Source organism: Sinocyclocheilus grahami, unplaced genomic scaffold, assembly GCF_001515645.1.
Source record: "Sinocyclocheilus grahami isolate Dianchi unplaced genomic scaffold, SAMN03320097.WGS_v1.1 scaffold155.1, whole genome shotgun sequence".
Taxonomy (NCBI): Eukaryota; Metazoa; Chordata; class Actinopteri; order Cypriniformes; family Cyprinidae; genus Sinocyclocheilus; species Sinocyclocheilus grahami.
Window position 1 is genome coordinate 724,987 of NW_015505334.1, and position 19,870 is coordinate 744,856.

Genomic DNA, 19,870 nt, shown 5'->3' on the forward strand with positions numbered 1-19,870 from the left:
CAGATGTACAGAACCAAGTCCGCACCTGACATTTTTTTCTTTTTCAATAATTCATCAACAGACCTGTCGCTTCCATTTCATCGTGACCTTAAGAAAATTGTCATAATATTATTATAATATATTATTGCCAAGCTTTAAAATGTACAATTAAAAAATATAAATAAATTAAAAAAACATAAATATCTCTAAAATAAATAATAACATCCTAAATAAAATTAATTAATTAGTGTGCATTTAACCGAAGTAACAAAAACACTAACAGCAAAAATGTTTAAAATATTTTATTGCAAATGTAATAAAAGGTCTGATCACAACATCGATCAGTGGTTAATAAAACATCTGTCAATGTGGAGTTTTGGTTAATTTGCAGCTTTACCAGTTGTATGGCTCACAGCACTTTGGACAGTGGTAAGTGCTGAATCTGTGTTGGAAGGTGGGGAGGAAAGCTTAAAGTCTGTGTGGTGTTAGGTAGGTTTGGCTACCTGTCGAAAGAGAGAGTTCTTCAAACAAGTGCAGGGCTGGTTCATCAGATCTTTATTCTGCCCTTCCACCCAATGCATCTCCACCACCACATCGTTCTCTTCTTCTTTCACGGTCACCAGGCACAGGAAGAGAAAGCACTGTACTGTCTCTGGGTTTTGAGGATCGCCAACGGCCGCCTCCTTTGGTTCGGTGGGGGAATCCATTGGGAAGTTGGCACCTTTCTCTGGGTCTTGCTGCTCATCCCTCTCCTTCGCTCTGCTGCCCTCTGCTGTGGGTTCCTCTGGTGCTGGTGTTGGAGCGTCTGTGTCAGGGACAGATGGAGCGGAGGCATCTGTGCTACAGGTGGAGGTCGGTTGTGCTCTAGGGAGCTCTCGGAGATGTCGTCCCTGTTCTCGCCTCTTCTGCCGCACATGGATCCAGGTGTTCTCCACTGCTGTCAGGAAGAGGTTGAACTCCGCCTCTCCACAAGGAACCCACTTATGAAGTACCTGAAGATGAGAAGTTTAATGTTGAACATTTGTATCAGCCACATTAATGTCCCTACATTAAGCCTACAGCAAGTCACTTTGGAACAGACTGTCTGCTAAATAACATTAAAATAATAACAATAACAACAACAATACTACTAATAATAACAATTGTTATTGATATTATTATTTAATAATAATAATAATAATAATAAGCAGAACCTAAAATAATAATAGTAACAATTACTGTTATTATAATTAATGGTAGTTATATAATAATTATTATTATTAATGTTAATAATAACAATTATAATAATAATAATCTATTCTAATAATAATAATTTATTATTATTATTTATTTATCTATTTATTATTATTATATCTTTTTTGTTGTTGTTGTACTTAACTTACCACTTATCCCTGATTAAATAAATGGAAATCAACACACTGATGTCTGAATATCCATTTTCCTCTTTCTGTTTCCCTTCAGGTCTGTGAGGATCTTCTCCAGCCAGGCAGACACACTCTCTGTGGGGCTGGTGTTGGTGCAGCCGATGCTGGGCCACACTGGGCTTCAGTACAGTGAAGGTGAGGGCCTTATGGGCTTTCTCCAGCTTACGCCTCTTACAGGGAGGACACTGAGAGAAATTTAGAAGGAAATCAGATTTTGTTAGTTAACTTTAGTGTTTACTTAAAGAATAGCTGTAACCTCACATACCAATGTCATTGAGGGACGTTTGTTACAGAACAAGGAGGTCAACTTAATTCACGAATCTCAGGAGTTCTTAATATGTTTTAGTAAAGGTGGCCAATAGATGGCAGCAAAATACAAAGTTCACCTTGGCCTTCAGTGAGTTCAATGAACTATCTGGAGTTCTAGTGGCGCTCATGTTTATCAAATAAAATCTGAAATTAAATGAAAACTTGAAAAAATGTTGCCATGGCAAATAAGATTAAAATAAGTTTAAGCTGAATTACTAAAACTAAAATACATAAAGCTAAAACTAAATAAATGAAAATGACAAAAGCACATAACAAAATTACAAAAATGTTTTAAAAAAACAACTAATTAAAAAAAATATTTAAAACTAATTTTATAACTAAAATGCAAGCTAAAAACATAAAAAGCTCATTCAAAATCTTAACAATTAATGGTATATAAATAGTACTAAAATAACACTGTTTTATATAGTTATTTGCCGAACTTGTAATTACTCATAATTAAAGTTGAAAATATTACATAACAAAAATTAAGCAAATTGGCTTCCACATTAAAGATAGCTGGGTTCCAGTCTCTATAAATATTTCTGCTTGAGTGTTACCAATACCATAGCATTTTTGTTTCCGCATATTTTGCTAAAGAATATATTCATGAATGAATGCAGTGAATAAGTGTCAACAACAAAACTGCCCATAGAAACTAATAATGAGTCTGAGGACCTGAGCAGCTCAGTGTAGTTTGAGTCATCTTGTATGTAGAATCATTTATGATGTAATGTAATCAATGAATCATGTCCTACTGAGACACAGCAGTCATATTTGACTTATCAGCTCTCCTCATAATGGATTCATGAGCATTGCTTCAGTCACATGTCTCTCTGCTCCTCTAACAGAGCATCTGTTGTTAGAGCAGATAAATAGACAACATGACTCATCACAAGCCAACAGACCGACCCCCTCAGTACCGAAAAACACACCACACCCATCATCTACCCATAATCTGGCATCCATCACAGGATCTTACTCTATTCAACACCCCATTGCTTCTGTCCTGTCGGAATAAGCAACACATTTAGCACACACTAGACCATACATCTTAACTATCTTTCTCGTATAAGATAAACTACATTAAGCTTACTGGATTTAGGGACAGTCAGCTAGTTATAGTGTCTGAATAACTCCCTGTGCTGAAGTTGCTGGTTCTGCCATTTGTTAAATTTGTCATGTCTCAGCAGACAGCGCTTAAATGATGGTTTCACACAGGGCCACTCTCAAATCCAGGAGGATGTTGCCCAAGCCCTAGTATTAAAACACTTTGGTGGAAAAGACTGTCAAAGTTAATTAAGATATTAAATATGTATTAATATGTTTAATGCATTAATTTGACATTATTAAAGCTTAATTCTTGGACAGTCGCAAACATTTTATAGGGATGTTTTTTCGTATTTATATGTATATTCATATTTCCCAAACTGAGGTATGATTCACATGAATTGCATAAATAAAAAAAGTAAAAAAACCTGTGTTTTTTTCATATACATTAAAGATAAGATTTATTTAATGTGTACATAGCTTCTGACAGCACTGCACAAGCTAAATCTACCTAAATCTTCCTAAATTTGTAAAAAGAACCATTTATAAATCTGTTGTCAACAAAAGAGAAGCTTTATTATTAAAGCTATTATGAAAGTTAAATTATTATTATTATTATCATATCCTTTTTTTATAGGACAATTGATTTAATTCTTAATGGTTTAATTTTTAGAATTGAAATACTAAATCCAATTTATTTATAAATAATAGCAATAATAATAATAATAATAAATAATGATTATTATTGTTGTTACAATTTTTTTACAGTACAAACATATTGCAGTAGTAATATTTTTCTTTGATTGTTTCAGTTTCTTTTCATAATTTTATTTGAATTTAAATCAAATAAAAAATCTGAATAATAATAAAAAATATTATTATTATCATCAACATCATATTGAATGGTAGAAAAAAAAAAACAGGTTTGATTTTTTTTGTCCTTAGCTGATTTCTTGCCAGATTTTAAGATTTAACATTAAGGCGGTTCCCCATGCAGTCCAGCATCCTTCTACAACACAAGGGGGCGCCGTTTTCTGACTTTAAGTTGTCAAACTCTACTAAGCATGACAAAATCACATCCCAGTAAGCAAAATCTATGAACAAAAGCAGACCAAAAATTCACATGAATATTAAAGAACACTGAGAGTAATTCTCTGTAATGACTAAATACTAAATATGATCAGATACTATGATCAAATACTAATATGACTCTAAATATGATCAGACTAGCAGCATCTACAGTGTTTTGTCTCAGATGTACTAAGCGTGATATTTTACACATTGTCAAAAAGTGCAACAACATGGCTCAGAGCATCTCTACCCATCTGTGATTAGCACATAATAGATGAAAACAGACGGACACGCGCATCGATCCACACGCTCCCTCTTAATTAATTTCTATCAGTCTTAATCAGAGCGATGCACTGCTTTTATCCCCTCTTCACCGTGAATTATAAGCCTCTCCACTCAGTCCATTATTTATCCACCACACATTTGCTCTAAGCAGGTTGAGTAGATCCTGCGTAAAATGGCTTCCGCTCTCAACACCGAGCCCTCTTGATGTGTCTGGAGTGGCTTCAGACACATCAAGGGAAAAAAAAAAAATCATGAGCCTTGGGATTTTAACCGCACCGAGACTGAGCTGAAAGGTCATTATTCAATTATTGAACATGAGCAGATGAGTGCCACAATTATCCACGGATGCTGACAACCGGCCTCATTCTGTTCCACTTTATACTTCCTCCAGTGCTTCTTCCTGCATGGTGACCTTTGACCCCTCAGCTTCCACCCCCCCCTCACTGTAAATCCACTGCTTCAACAGCCTCATATCCTAGGCACGCTTTCAGCACAGCAGGGTCCTTTTCAAACCCTACCTTTTGTGTCAGAGTCTTCGCTGTACCCTTTACCTCTCGTGCAATACATTTCACGTCTGGATTGAAGATCTAACTGTCAAAGAGACTGATCTGGCTTCTGTGCGCTCTGCTAATGGGGCTCAGCTGGCTTCAGAGAAGAAGAATGGACACAGGAAGTGGAAAAACCGAGACGGCACGAATGGGAGAGAGCGAATAAAGCACAGAAGGCTGCGGGTGCCATCCAGATCTAGACTTGTCCGTATTGCTCCAGAGATCTGCTGTATGCTGGCTGATGGTGGAGCGGCTCGCAGACAGAAATGTAGGCCAATCTTTCTGCTCAAGTGCTTGTGAGGAAAAAGGCATCTGAGACTTGGGGAATTCTCCTGAAAGACCATAACAAATCATCCTGCCGCCCCCTTCTCCATTCCCTCCACCTTTTTTCCCCCTTTTATAGCCCTTTTTTCCCTTCTGAAGTGCGTGACTATATAGCACAGTCACCCTGTCTGGGCAACTGTTGCTAAGAAGGAGTTGCACTGTGCTTTAGGAAGCAGGTCAAGTGTATCTGATGGAATGGGCTAAAGATGTATTATTAAAAAGAGGGCTGAGCCCAGTGAATATTCAGCAGGTGTTGCTTTCCCACACACAAACGCATCAAACAGACTGGGTGCATGAGCTATGTGAGGACTAGCAGATTCTAAACTGAGGCAAACACTCTCTGCTGACTATAAGTTAATGCAGGAAGTGCTTAGAGCTTACAGGCACAGGTACGTCGTCATAGAAACTCCAAGCCAGGGCCCAGCGCATGGTCCGACCTTGACAGAACTCGGTGTGTGTTACTTTGGGTACCTGTGAAAGAACAAAAGATGATGAGGATCTCATTAATGGTGATTCAAACACAAAATAGGCAGTGAAACTGTCAAGAGAAGTCTGGGTTATATTAAAGATATTAGAAATAAAAAAAACATTTTGCACAAAGAAAGGATTATTTTTAGGACTGCATTGTGACGTGTTCATGACAATGAAGCACATTTCCCTCCCAAATTCACATTACTGTAAAGCGAAATAACTTCACTGTCATTTCTTTAATACTTTCTGTCCAGACACAATGACTTTTTAAAAATGTAATTCTTTATTAGCAATTCATTTTTATTTGCATCATTTATTTACAACAGGCATAATTCAGTACAACAAATACTACCATGATATATGTCTACACTTGTTCTTTACAATTAGGGTTGCACAATATCGGTTTCATATCAGTTATCTGTCGATGTTACAGATGCTTTTAATTTATCAGTATTATGGATATTGGATATTTAAATGTTCATAATCATTTCACATATTTTTACATTTAGATTACCTTTGCCATAATGTAATGCTCACTCATAATAATAATAAAAAAACTTTAAAAACCCATTCATTTCAATGTAATTTAAATTTGCAAATACCAAAATTAATATAAATTTTCATACTGTATAATGTAGTGATGGCTAAATTTACTGGTAACATTTCAAATTGAAAAATTAAAATTAAAATTAATTCTTTATGTAAAATAGTATATAATTTTAATATTGGCCATTTATCAGTTTTTAATATCAGTCCTTCCAAAAAATATTTATATAAATTTGAATATAAATATAAATATTTAAAAAATGATTTACTTATTTATTTAGCATTCTAGTAATAAGATACATTTTACATTATAGTAGTTTACAGATGTTTGGCAGAGAAGGATTAAATGTGCTTGCAAAATGTCACAATGCAAAAAAATGGTAAGACTGAAAAGGGCTTATATAAAATAACTTACATAAAACAATATAAACACGTATATGTGCGTAGTGTATGATCGACACCAGACCCACTTTCCCCGAAGGCTTAAACAGAGAATTACAGACCTGCCATTACACAGTGGGGAGTTGTGTTTGAACACATATATGTGGGTGTTAGGGGTGAACTATAGGGTGAAATCAAATCCCACTGCTCTTCAGTAAAAAAAACACCACTCGGGTTTGACCTTTGCAGGCAGAGGGCATTCAAACAACAGATAAAAGCAGAGAAAAAGGAGAGGGGAAAGTGAGAGGGCGAACGAGAATGAGAGAAAGAACCTGATTAGCACATTAATTACAGCCACAGTGGCGAGAGGAGGAAGCGGCCCTGTCTGCTGGACGTTAGCCAGGAGAATGATGACTCTAATGAGGGGTGACGGGACTCGGACACCTTCAGATGAATCAAACCACACATCAGGCCTGAGGCGAGCAGACTGACACCAGGCTAAGAACCTGTGAGCAGGGCGAATGCCTTTCATTCACAGATATCACAGCGTTCTGACTGTACAGAAACAGGCGGAGGTAACCGAGAGGAGCTGGAGGGGTGACGCGGGATCTAATGATGCCTAATGAACTAATGAAATCTACTCCATTAGCACTCCCTGTCGTGGTACGTTTTTAGGCAAGAAAAGGAGAGGGGAAAGTGAGAGGGCGAACGAGAATGAGAGAAAGAACCTGATTAGCACATTAATTACAGCCACAGTGGCGAGAGGAGGAAGCGGCCCCGTCTGCTGGACGTTAGCCAGGAGAATGATGACTCTAATGAGGGGTGACGGGACTCGGACACCTTCAGATGAATCAAACCACACATCAGGCCTGAGGCAAGCAGACTGACACCAGACTAAGAACCTGTGAGCAGGGCGAATGCCTTTCATTCACAGATATCACAGCGTTCTGACTGTACACAAACAGGCGGAGGTAACCGAGAGGAGCTGGAGGGGTGACGCGGGAGCTAATGATGCCTAATGAACTAATGAAATCTACTCCATTAGCACTCCCTGTCGTGGTACGTTTTTAGGCCACGCTAGAGAAACTCATTAAGATCAATTAACCTGAAGTCTTGGGGAAACGCCCACTCATTTATCTAGAAAGATCTGAGAGGCAAAACACACACACACACGCAGTAGTCCAAGCAAAACTCACCCCTTGTTTCTGCAGCTCGTCTTTCAAAGGTGCCAGGCTACACTTCTTTCCCAGCATGCCCACTCATTTATCTAGAAAGATCTGAGAGGCAAACCACACACACACACACGCAGTAGTCCAAGCAAAACTCACCCCTTGTTTCTGCAGCTCGTCTTTCAAAGGTGCCAGGCTACACTTCTTTCCCAGCATGCAACTGTACCACCTGTAAACAGAAAAAAGAGCTTGTGAAACCACCAGCCTGGACACCTGATCCATGAGAGCACATCAAATAAACTGCAGGACGCAGAGCCGTGTGTTGAATATGGGCTCGCTCTGTGGGAACGGTCAGTTGGGCTACTCTTTATATTTTTAAGATATGAGACTTGATGTTTAATTAAATACCCCACCTTGACAGGGGGCTTTGAAGCTACGCATGAGACAAAAATCAATGAGTATCCACCATTATATAAAAAGATGAGGCTTCATCAGCCAGTGCCCACAGAGAGTGGGAGGATAAGACGGTTTATGCATAATTGATTGGTGCTCAACTCTTAATTTTCTCATTCTTTTGGTTTCTAAATTGACAGAATCCTGCTTTTAATCACTGAGGAATATCATAAAGGTCAGCATGAAGCATGTTCACAACCCATTTTATCTCCAAAATGTGACATTTATGAGTCCAACAAGGAAATTTAGTAAATAATTTTAGGGCAAGACTTGATTTTATCCACCGACTGGATTGTGGTATATAGCCTGACACAAACACTCATTTGTTTCTAATGGAGGACAGACAGATTTGTGAGCAGAATGTAGTGGTTGAAGGTCAAGTTCACTTTCAAGAGCATTTTGATGTATCACAACGGTAACATTTCTTCTTCAAATACATCATTAATTGCTATTAAACTTTTTTATATCACCATCAACTGGCATTATATACACTATATACAAATTACATGACATTACTGAACATATAATTCTTTTATATTTATTATGCATGTAACAATTGAAAGACTATTTTAAATTATTGAATATATTGTATATATACATATATATATATATAATTTTATAATATATATAATTTTTAGTCATTTAAATCTGGATGAACTATAACAGTATTAACCTTTGTATTATATTACTGCTGATTTTAATGAAAAAAATATTTTAGCAACATTAAAAAATATATAATGACTGTATTACCTACAACAGTAGCATACAATAATTCCTAAATAGCTATTTAAATATTAATTTGCTTTTACAATTGTATTATTTATAATCCTAAAACAGCATTAATTTTAAAATAATTATTATGCATGCACATTACATTTGAGACTAATTTGAATTGTCACACTGCAGAAGGATTTAAATTGTGATTTAACATTTTTGGGCAACATATTAAATGATGACTAAATCATATGATGTCATTGAAAAGTCAAAAACAGAGGCAGAGCAAGTTACAACTACATTTTTTCTTCGGAAAATAACCAAATAAATCGTGCACAATTAGACTTAAAAAAAATACACAGACCAACTCTGACTCCATGCTGACTTTAACAACTAACAGACAGTCATGTATGGACTCTCTGCTGTAGAGTGACTTTTGTTGGGTGGTGGTTTGGGGTTATCAGTCTACCACAAGAATGAGGGAGTGTAGATGAACACACATTACGCTGCATATGGAGCCTAAGGGGCTTGCCAATCGTTTCATTTTGTGGAATGAAATATTAAAGAGCCCTAATATCCACACATGTTCTCCGAAGTGGAGTGGAGGGAGGCTATGTGGCACCCCGGCACACTCGTCTAATAACGGGGTACTCCAGCATCTATCAGGCCTTGGAAAGGGGGTGTTTATTCATTCACTTTAGTTATATAGTATAGTTATCAGGCCCTGAGGAGGAAGTAGTAACAATTACGATTTCAATAGCACAGATTGTTTGGCATGAGGCAAAATCAAAGTTGTATTTAGTAAGTAAGTGAGACTGGAGGAAGACTGGCAGTAATTACAGATCTGAGGGGCTGGAGAGGAAGAAGCATCTCAGAGGGCCAATCAGAATGCCTGGCTGACTCTACGGACACCTGCCGACGCACACACACACTGATTTTACGACAGTCTGCTTGCGTAGTCTGGACCCATGAGAGAGGGAGCTGGTAACACAGCGAGATGGAAGAGTGCCCAGCTTCCCCTGTGGACACCAGTCAATTCTCAACACGAGCAGAAGACACACAAAAACACTCAAAGGTTTAAAATATGATATTACATCCAAATTCAACTTTCCAACTTGTCGATCAACTTTTCTATGCACACACACGCATGGCCATGTTCCTCTTGGGGTTCAGCTCATGACGTGGTTAATCAGGCCTAATGTTGGCTGCTCTGCCGCTTCACTCCAGCGCTCCTGACAGTCCTGGCACAGGGGGCTCGCCGTCTGCCCCAGTCACACACACAGCTGCTCCCATCGAGCGGCCCGGATAATGCCTCGGGTAATTATTTACTTAGCCCGTCAATTAATTACACAAACTCTGTATGACAGATCCATCTGCCCTGCCCCTTTCATCAGCATGGCCTCTTCCCCTCTTCAGCTCTGTCAGTAGAAAACATCTCCTCTGCAGATTATTACACTCCTCACAGCTCCTTAGGTGTTGACATTGGTGCCAGACAGATATATCAGTCACTATTTGCCAATTTTGAGAGTTTCGGCATCAACCGATAACTGATCAGTCATGAGTTTCATAGTGCACATTTCCCATTTTCAAAATTTCAAAATTATTTTGTGTAAAATAAATAAATATACTTCATTTTAAACATCATTTTGAATATTCTTTTATATTATGCATGCAGCTTTAATGAGTTCATATTAATTTACAACATGGGATATTTGAACTTTTAAATAATACATAATATAATATTCATTGTTAAAAAATTATTTATTGCATTATATTATCATTTATGTTTATTTAGATTTGAAATTATATAATAAATATTATATGTAATTACATTACATTATATACAATTACATTTTACATGTATCTGTCAATGATATATATATATAAATGTAATTTTTTTTTACAAATATTCCATTATTATATTATATTATTCATTAATTGTTAAACATATGTGTATGTTTAGATACAATATATACCACTCTGCTTTCGAAGTATCACTACAGGTTATTGAAAAACTAGTTGGTAAGTGGTTGTTAACTAGTTGCCTTAATGCAATTGTGTGTGTGTGTGTGAGACCTAAGCCTCTTCTTTAGTTGCAGACTGTCATGGATGATCCTTTTCACAAACTCCAGCTCTCCACCCTCAGCCATGATCTCAGTCACCCCCCCAGTGTTGATGGAGCTGGATGGAGGTCTGCGGGAGTTCCTCGAATTCACCCCCTGACAGAGGAGACAGAAAAGAGGGGAAGCAGCAGAAGAAAGAACGGATAACAGCTTTTGTAATGTGCACAAAGAGTGAGATACTGCTAGAAAACAGCCTGGGGGTTTTACAGCTCTTGTTTGGAGCGTCTGTTCAAACACTAGAGCTGAATGTACCTTTGCTTCTAACTGGTTGGCAAAGAAAGGAGGATTGCACATGCAGAAATCGTAGACAATGGACTCTTCCTTTAGCGCATCCATCAGCAGTCTTCTGGGGCACCTTTACCACTGCAACACACACATTTATGCGGTTCAGTGGGTTAAATTACATATAAAACTGTCAAGCTCTCTCTCTGCACACACACACCTACCTTTAATGAGCTCTGCCAGGTGGTTTTGCTCAACGTTCTTCTTTGCATAATTAAAGCAGATGTCATCCACTTCTGTGGTGAGGAAGAACCAGCCATTCATAGTGGCTCCCAGCAAGGGGTAAATACAGGAAGCACCAGTACCTGCACAAAGCCAAAACCCGTCCTTTCACAAGCTTAAATACAAATGAAATATGATCTGCCTCCAAGTCTTTACCTAAACACATGCTTCATGTAGTGACAATACTTCAGATCAACAGTGCGGTTCAAAGAATCATGAATACTTTATGATGTTATTGTGTCAATTTCAGATATTTTGTATCTAAACTGAGCACAGAATGAATGATCAGAGTCTAGTTAACAGGGAGGAAAACTGACCTTGCAATATGACTAAATTTAACTAAATTTAAACGTAAAATGAAAGCTCCTAACTATATTTCAAAGATTGGCTATTGAAATGAGAAGAATGTGTGTATTTCACAGGGCCATAGAAATATGACTAGACTAAACTATACTAAATGAACTGAATACCTGTTCTAATTACATTTCTAATAAATACAAACAAAATTCATGACACATTTGTATGCCATTCCAAAGATTTATGCTATATTTTTATTTTCACCACACAATATACGGAATAGTAAAAAAAATTATTTTAATTCTAAATGCAATTGTTAATCAAGCATAATTTTACCACCAAATGTTAGAACTCTTAAGTATTAGTATGATAATATGAAGTGCAAGCAACTGCCTGAAAGGACAGCTCTGGCCAGCCATTATCCAGTCAGGCAGCCTTAAAAATGGACTGAGATTTAGCAGAACCAAACAAAGATGATCCCCATAAGGTCTGAATAAAAGAGATTTAGAGCTATTCATCATGTGTGTGACACTAACACCGCTAATCTCATCCTAGAGCTGGCAAAGGTCGCAAATCTGCAATCTAACCCGATCAGAAGAGCCACAACTATATCACACACACGATCTGACACAACAGCTACAGACAACCATCTGAAAGTGTATGCATGATCACCAGTGGAGATTAAATAAACACACAACTTTTCCAAGACTTTTCTAGTTTTAATCTGCAAACTGTCTAACAAATAAAAGACTGCATGCTAATCAAAGCACCGCCACCAAAAATCTAAAAGATACAAAAATTAACAAATAATTACAAACAATACATAATCCAATAATTATAGCTTTTTTCTTAAAACATTTGTATCAAAGTTAAATGTAGACTCACTTGCTGTCAAGATAATCTTTTATGCTAAATATAAGTACAGTGGGGCAAAAAAGTATTTAGTCAGCCACCAATTGTGCAAGTTCTCCCACTTAAAAAGATGAGAGAGGCCTGTAATTTTCATCATAGGTATACCTCAACTATGAGAGACAAAATGAGGGAAAAAAAATCCAGAAAATCACATTGTAGGATTTTTAAAGAATTTATTTGCAAATTATGGTGGAAAATAAGTATTTGGTCAATAACAAAATTTCATCTCAATACTTTGTTATATACCCTTTGTTGGCAATGACAGAGGTCAAACGTTTTCTGTAAGTCTTCACAAGGTTTTTCACACACTGTTGCTGGTATTTTGGCCCATTCCTCCATGCAGATCTCCTCTAGAGCAGTAATGTTTTGGGGCTGTCGCTGGGCAACACGGATTTTCAACTCCCTCCAAAGATTTTCTATGGGGTTGAGATCTGGAGGCTGGCTAGGCCACTCCAGGACCTTGAAATGCTTCTTACGAAGCCACTCCTTCGTTGCCCGGGTGGTGTGTTTGGGATCATTGTCATGCTGAAAGACCCAGCCACGTTTCATCTTCAGTGCCCTTGCTGATGGAAGGAGGTTTTCACTCAATCTCACGATACATGGCCCCATTCATTCTTTCGTTTACACGGATCAGTCGTCCTGGTCCCTTTGCAGAAAAACAGCCCCAAAGCATGATGTTTCCACCCCCATGCTTCACAGTAGGTATGGTGTTCTTTGGATGCAACTCAGCATTCTTTCTCCTCCAACCACGACAAGTTGAGTTTTTACCAAAGAGTTCTATTTTGGTTTCATCTGACCATATGACATTCTCCCAGTCCTCTTCTGGATCATCCAAATGCTTTCTAGCAAACTTCAGACGGGCCTGGACATGTACTGGCTTAAGCAGGGGGCCACGTCTGGCACTGCAGGATTTGAGTCCCTGGCGGTGCAGTGTGTTACTGATGGTAGCCTTTGTTACTTTGGTCCCAGCTCTCTGCAGGTCATTCACTAGGTCCCCCCGTGTGGTTCTGGGATTTTTTGCTCACAGTTCTTGTGATCATTTTGACTCTTTGGGGTGAGATCTTGCATGGAGCCCCAGATCGAGGGAGATTATCAGTGGTCTTGTATGTCTTCCATTTTCTAATAATTGCTCCCACGGTTGATTTCTTCACACCAAGCTGCTTACCTATTGCAGATTCAGTCTTCCCAGCCTGGTGCAGGTCTACAATTTTGTTTCTGGTGTCCTTTGACAGCTCTTTGGTCTTAGCCATGGTGGAGTTTGGAGTGTGACTGTTTGAGGTTGTGGACAGGTGTCTTTTATACTGATAACGAGTTCAAACAGATGCCATTAATACAGGTAACGAGTGGAGGACAGAGGAGCCTCTTAAAGAAGAAGTTACAGGTCTGTGAGAGCCAGAAATCTTGCTTGTTTGTAGGTGACCAAATACTTATTTTACCGAGGAATTTACCAATTAATTCTTTAAAAATCCTACAATGTGATTTTCTGGATTTTTTTTCTCATTTTGTCTCTCATAGTTGAGGTATACCTATGATGAAAATTACAGGTCTCTCTCATCTTTTTAAGTGGGAGAACTTGCACAATTGGTGGCTGACTAAATACATTTTTGCCCCACTGTATACAACCGTAAGTTGTGCGCTGAGGACAACGCGTCTCAAAAACATTAAACACATATCTGACAATAAGTTAAGCCGCGTAAGTTTATGATTTAGTTTAAAGCGCTTAATATTACACATTTAACTCATGTTTAAAACAACTTGACATTTTTTTAATATACACACAAACACACAAATATATATATATATATAAAATGAAAATTATAAAAACATATATTTTTTTAATGTTGCATTTTTTTATAAAATGCACAGAGACAAAGCAAAGTGATACAAACAATGTAAAATTGCAGAGCTGAGACTGGTGAAATATCTTGTCCAATCAGAATCAAGGACCAGAACTAATGGTTTATAAAAATAAATACACACATATCTAAAAAAACTAGATAATATGTTTCTAATATATACAAACATACAATTATTAAAATATAATACAAATTAAACAAAATATTTGAATGAATTCAAACTATGTTATATTTGCATCTCTCGACAATTTTGACCCATCCCTACTGATAAAATTCATAAACATGGACAGTTGTTTAGGTATTTAGAGAGAGACAGGACAGAGATGCTGGCTGAGGATGGCCATGATGTGATTGTGGTGGAGTGGGCTATTTTAATCCTGAGGATCTGGTGGCATGTAACTGCCAGCACTGTCTTACTCTCCACCAGCCTCTGTCTGTCTCTCTGTCTGTGTGTGTGTGTGTGTGTGTGTGTGTAAACCAACAAGCTGCCTTGCCAAACACTGTACCACCAGCCTGAGGGACCGCAAATAGCTTTAACAGGATAACACCAGTTAGTGTGAGCCAGTATACCGATGTCGATGCCCCTCTGCGGGTTCCCCTGTCCCCCAGTCAGGTCCTCCACCCAGTGGATGTAGATAAGGCGGAGCGGCACGGTGGCGATGAGCCATTCCAGGGGGATCTCGATGGTTAGGCCAAAATCCTCTTTCAGCAGGATGCATGTGAGAGCCCGAACAGCCTCGGGGTCCTTAAAGTTGAGCCTGTGGGAGGGATGAGGTTTAGTGGGGGGGTAATAGACAGAAAAACACAGAAAGGAATCAGCTAATAGCCATCTTTAAAAACACACCACATACACTCTCCTCAATTCATTAGTGCTCATCATAAAAACATCCATGCCGAGAAACACAATGAAGCAGCAGCTGCGGCTCGTTTGCATTTGCAAAAATGTATTAATGGAAGAAATGCTTTCATAATCAGCTTCCCTTTTCTCTCAAAATCCTTACTGTACATCTTAAAGCATTCAGCCACAGTAACGTCACATTTCTGTGGTTCTAAAAGTGAGGAAGGTGAGACAGGTGTAATTTGGGTTCCTTCCTTTGTATGTTCACACCCCTATAGATGTAATTAAACGCTCCATGCTGCAGACCATGTCTGGCACCTCCGAAGGGAAGCAAGATGTGCATGTGAGCCGCACAGATAGGACGCTGTGGAATGGAGCCATGGTGTGTGAAATGCTATTTCGCAGAGCCTTTAAAAACACCTGCACCCCACCTTAAGCATAAGAGCACCTCACAAAAGGGCTGTGCGACATTAAGGACAGAACATGCTCTTTAAGTAATGGCTGTACTGGGTTTAAAGGAAGCATTATCAATTTAGAAAGGATGTGCTTCAGCCCAAAACAGCCAGACGATTGTGATATTACATTTGAGGTGTTAATATGTTAAGGAGGGAAAATGCAAGACAATGTGCAAGAAAAACCCCCCAGAAAATCTGCCATTTGAATAGCGTTTTGGTGGCTCTGGGTAATGTATGATAGTAGGCCAGAGGGAGTCAGCAGTCTAGTTATGAAATGGTTAGACCCTGGCCAAGAAGCAGAGAGGAGTGGTTTTTAATATTGTGGAATATGATGCTTCAGACAATAAGGTTTTGTGTTTTCTGCTATAGGTGGAGATTCTATGATATGGCAGTCAGGTCTGAAGTTAAACTAACCTAAAATTACTGACAGGTTAATAGCATTGGCTGACAACTTTGGCTATAAAATCAACAAGCATTATAAATCCTATTAAAGTGTACAATTATAATGCAAACACATATACAATGGTGCACATACCAGATTATGAAAATACACAGAATATTTAAAGATTAAAAAAATAAGCAAACAAACGTTATGACTTAAAAGGAAGAAATATTTATTTTAAGATTAAAAATATTTTACAAAATGACAAATATACGCTACTGTTCAAAAGTCTTTATTTGATTAAAAATACAGTAAAAGATATTATTATAATTTAAAATAACTCATTAAAAACATTGTGTTGTGCTGCTAAATATTTTTTGTGGAAACCATGATACAACCTTTTTTCAGGATTCTTTGATAAATAGAAAGTTCAAAGGAAAAGTGCTTAGTAGTGCTCAAATTGTTTTCTAAAATATAATCTAATAAAATAAAACTAATAGAATAAATGGTAATAAAAAGCATTTTAACTAGTGGTGCAATATACATATACAGTGGGTATAGAAAAGAATCACCCCCTTTAAAATTAATCACATTTAGTTGCTTTGCAGCCTGAAATGAAGACAGATGCGATTTTTGTTTTATCCAGCTGTATTTACTCAGTGCAACTTATAACGTCCAAGTGAAAGATATAACATAAAAACCAGAATCACTGAGTTGGAAAAAGGATCACCCCCTCCTAAACTTGTAAACTCAATCAGGTGTTGCTAATCACCTTCTCAATGGCACACAAAGCCATTTGACTTTCAACTGTGATCAGCGGAGGCCATTTTGATTAGCTCAGCATGAAAAGAGCTTTCCTGGAGCATTTCAGTCCTTGGTAGTGCAACTGAAGCAAACAATCAACTACGGGTGGCAAGGCACTGTCAAAAGATATCCGGGATAAAGTCGTGGACAGGAACAAGTCAGGAGATGGATACAAAAACATTTCAAAGGCTTTATCAATGCCTAGAAGCACTGTGAAGTCTATAAGTGGAAGGTATTTGGTACAACACAGACCCTCCCTGCATCAGAACGTCACTCCAAACTGGATGAAAGAGCCAGGAGGAAACTGGTCAGAGAGGCGACCAAGAGGCCTACAGCAACTCTGAAGCAGTTACAGGAATTTATGACAAAGAGTGGTCATTGTGTGCATGTGACAACAATATCACATATTCTCCACAAATGTGGCTTGTATGAGAGGTTTGCAAGAAAAAAGCCACTCCTCAACAAAGGCCACATGCAGTCACGACTGAGCTTTGCCAAAACGCACCTTGAAGATTCTGAGGCAGATGAGACTAAAATTGAATTATTTGGCCTCAACACCAAACGATATGTTCGGTGGAAATGTAATACAGCTCACCATCCAAATAACAGCATTCCTACAGTAAAGCATGGAGGTGTTTCTCTGCAGCAGGGACTGAAGCACGTGTCAGGATAGAAGGAAAAATGGATGAGCCCAAATATAATCTAGGATAATTTAGGCTACATATCGGTCCACATGTATTAACCACACGTCTTTGGAAATAAGACAAAGAACATCAGTGGACAACAACTCTAACATTGTCTCTTTTTCTTTATTCTAACACAAATAAGAGCACAACACGAGAGGAAATATTTCTGCAACAGCCGTTCATGTGAAAAATCCAACACACCTCTATCTTTATAATTTATTAACACATTAGCCCGAATTAATCCAGTGTTCTAATCCAGCCTATTAACCTTGAAAATGTGATCATGGGAATTAAATATGAATATGGATGTCATAGAAGGTTTCCATGGTTACCGCTTAACAGGATTACCTACAATAATAAAGCACAAATGCCAACATTAAATAAAATAACAGCTCTGTAAAGAATCAGGTATGGATTTTTACAAAGGAGGCCAAATATGACACAATGGAGACCCAGCAGCTCATCTGGTCCTCACAGAGTGTGTAAATGATCCTGCGTGACTGTGGCTGACCTTGTATGCTTCAGGTCATAATCAGTGTGCAGAGGATGAGGCCGCGAGAGCCGTTATCCTGCCCTCTATTTTTAGCCTGTTTGAATCGCTCATCTCACAGGACGAAGACCAAGTGCTGCAACCCAGCCGTCTCCACAGTAACCGCTAAAGCTCACCCACCCCGCAGAGGAGTGTGTGTTAATGGAGCACGAGCACTGTGGATGTGTGTTAGTGTGTGAGAGGACGGTGATGCTGACGTGAGGTGGGTGTGTACTGTATATGGGCAGATTAGAGCCAGGATGAGAAAATCAGAAACTGCAACCCTCTCACTCAAGGACATGAACAGGAATGAACAACTCTAAATTGAGAAAAAAAGTGCTCTATGCTGCAAAAGGACGTTTCAGCAGGTTAAAATTAGAAGAATCGGTAAGAGATGATAATGAGCTTGAATATCACAAAAAAACTGCAGTCACAATACGGGAGGTTCATATCAGTAGTGTTGAAAACCAAAAATTGCACAATAAAGATTTTTACTACTATGTTGGGTTGCCGTTTGATGTGCAAATGATGTGAAATCTGAGTCCTAAAGCAAAAGCACTGCTCTAACCAATCAGACTAACACAACGGCACAGCATGGGTCTACCCATCAGCACCATCAACATCACTGCAAGGTCACCTCTAGAGCTCCGTTTAGCCATGCTTTAATGAAACACTGAAAACTGAAAACCTGAATGCACTTCTTTCTTCTGCAGAACACAAAAGAAGATATTGTAAAGAATGTTGATAACCAAACAGTTATCAACAGTTCCCATTGTATTTATTTGTCTATACAATGGAAGTCAATGGGAACCGGAATGGTTTAGATGCCAATATTCTTCAAAATATCTTGTGTTCCAGAGAAGTTATACAGGTGTGTAAATTATGACATAATTTAATTTTTTGGGTGAACTATCCCTTTAACAATTGTGGTAACCATTCACTTTCACTGTATGGGAAAGAGCAGCTTGGACATTCTGCTAAATTTCTCCTTTTATGTTTCACAGAAGAAGTTTATAATGACATAAAGGTGAATAAATGATGACAGAAATTACATTTTTGGCTGTTCTATTCCTTTAAGACAAGCTGATGGCTAATGCTGTCATGTGTCAAAAACTGACACCCCAACTAGGGGAGTGCGAGTTTAAAATTAGGATTAGTCCTGTAACAGGCAGCAGAGAGGATGAGTGATGTGAGATACCCCCACTATGTCCCCGCATCTCATTTGTAAGTGCGCTGAGGCTGAACCCCATAATTATGGCTGACATTTCAGCAGAGGACCCTCACCCAGGACAGCCCTCCGCTGCATCAATAATGCAGTTCACTGTCTACCAGACTGCAGAGATTAATGCTACTTTTACTGCAGCTAGAAACTACACAAAGATCATTTACAGTCTTCTTTCACTAAAGAATCAAATTAAAGGTATAGTTTGCACCAAAATGAATATTCTGTCATGTTTTACTCAACCTCATGTCATTTTAAACCTCTATGCTCTTAGTCTTTTAAATCAAACATACACAAAAAACAATGTCTTAGAATCTCTGTATAAAATACTATGAATGCAGCATAAAAATGGTCCATACGACTTGTGCACTATATTCTAAGTTTTATGAAGCCATACTATAGTTTTGTATGAGGATAAAAGTGAAGTTTTAAGTTGTTAGTCAATTACTTCATCACTGCTGCAGCTATCAAACTAAATATCAGACAAGAAGGACATCAATAAAAGCAAATGACAAAGACACCCTATTTAAGATCTACA

The 19,870-nt window shown here is 38.1% G+C and overlaps 1 pseudogene; it reads right to left on the reverse strand.

Moving 5' to 3' along the window:
• Positions 1-268: 268 nt before the first annotated feature.
• Positions 269-19,870, reverse strand: part of LOC107592617 (methyltransferase-like protein 16) — a 29,540-nt pseudogene continuing 9,938 nt past the window's right edge.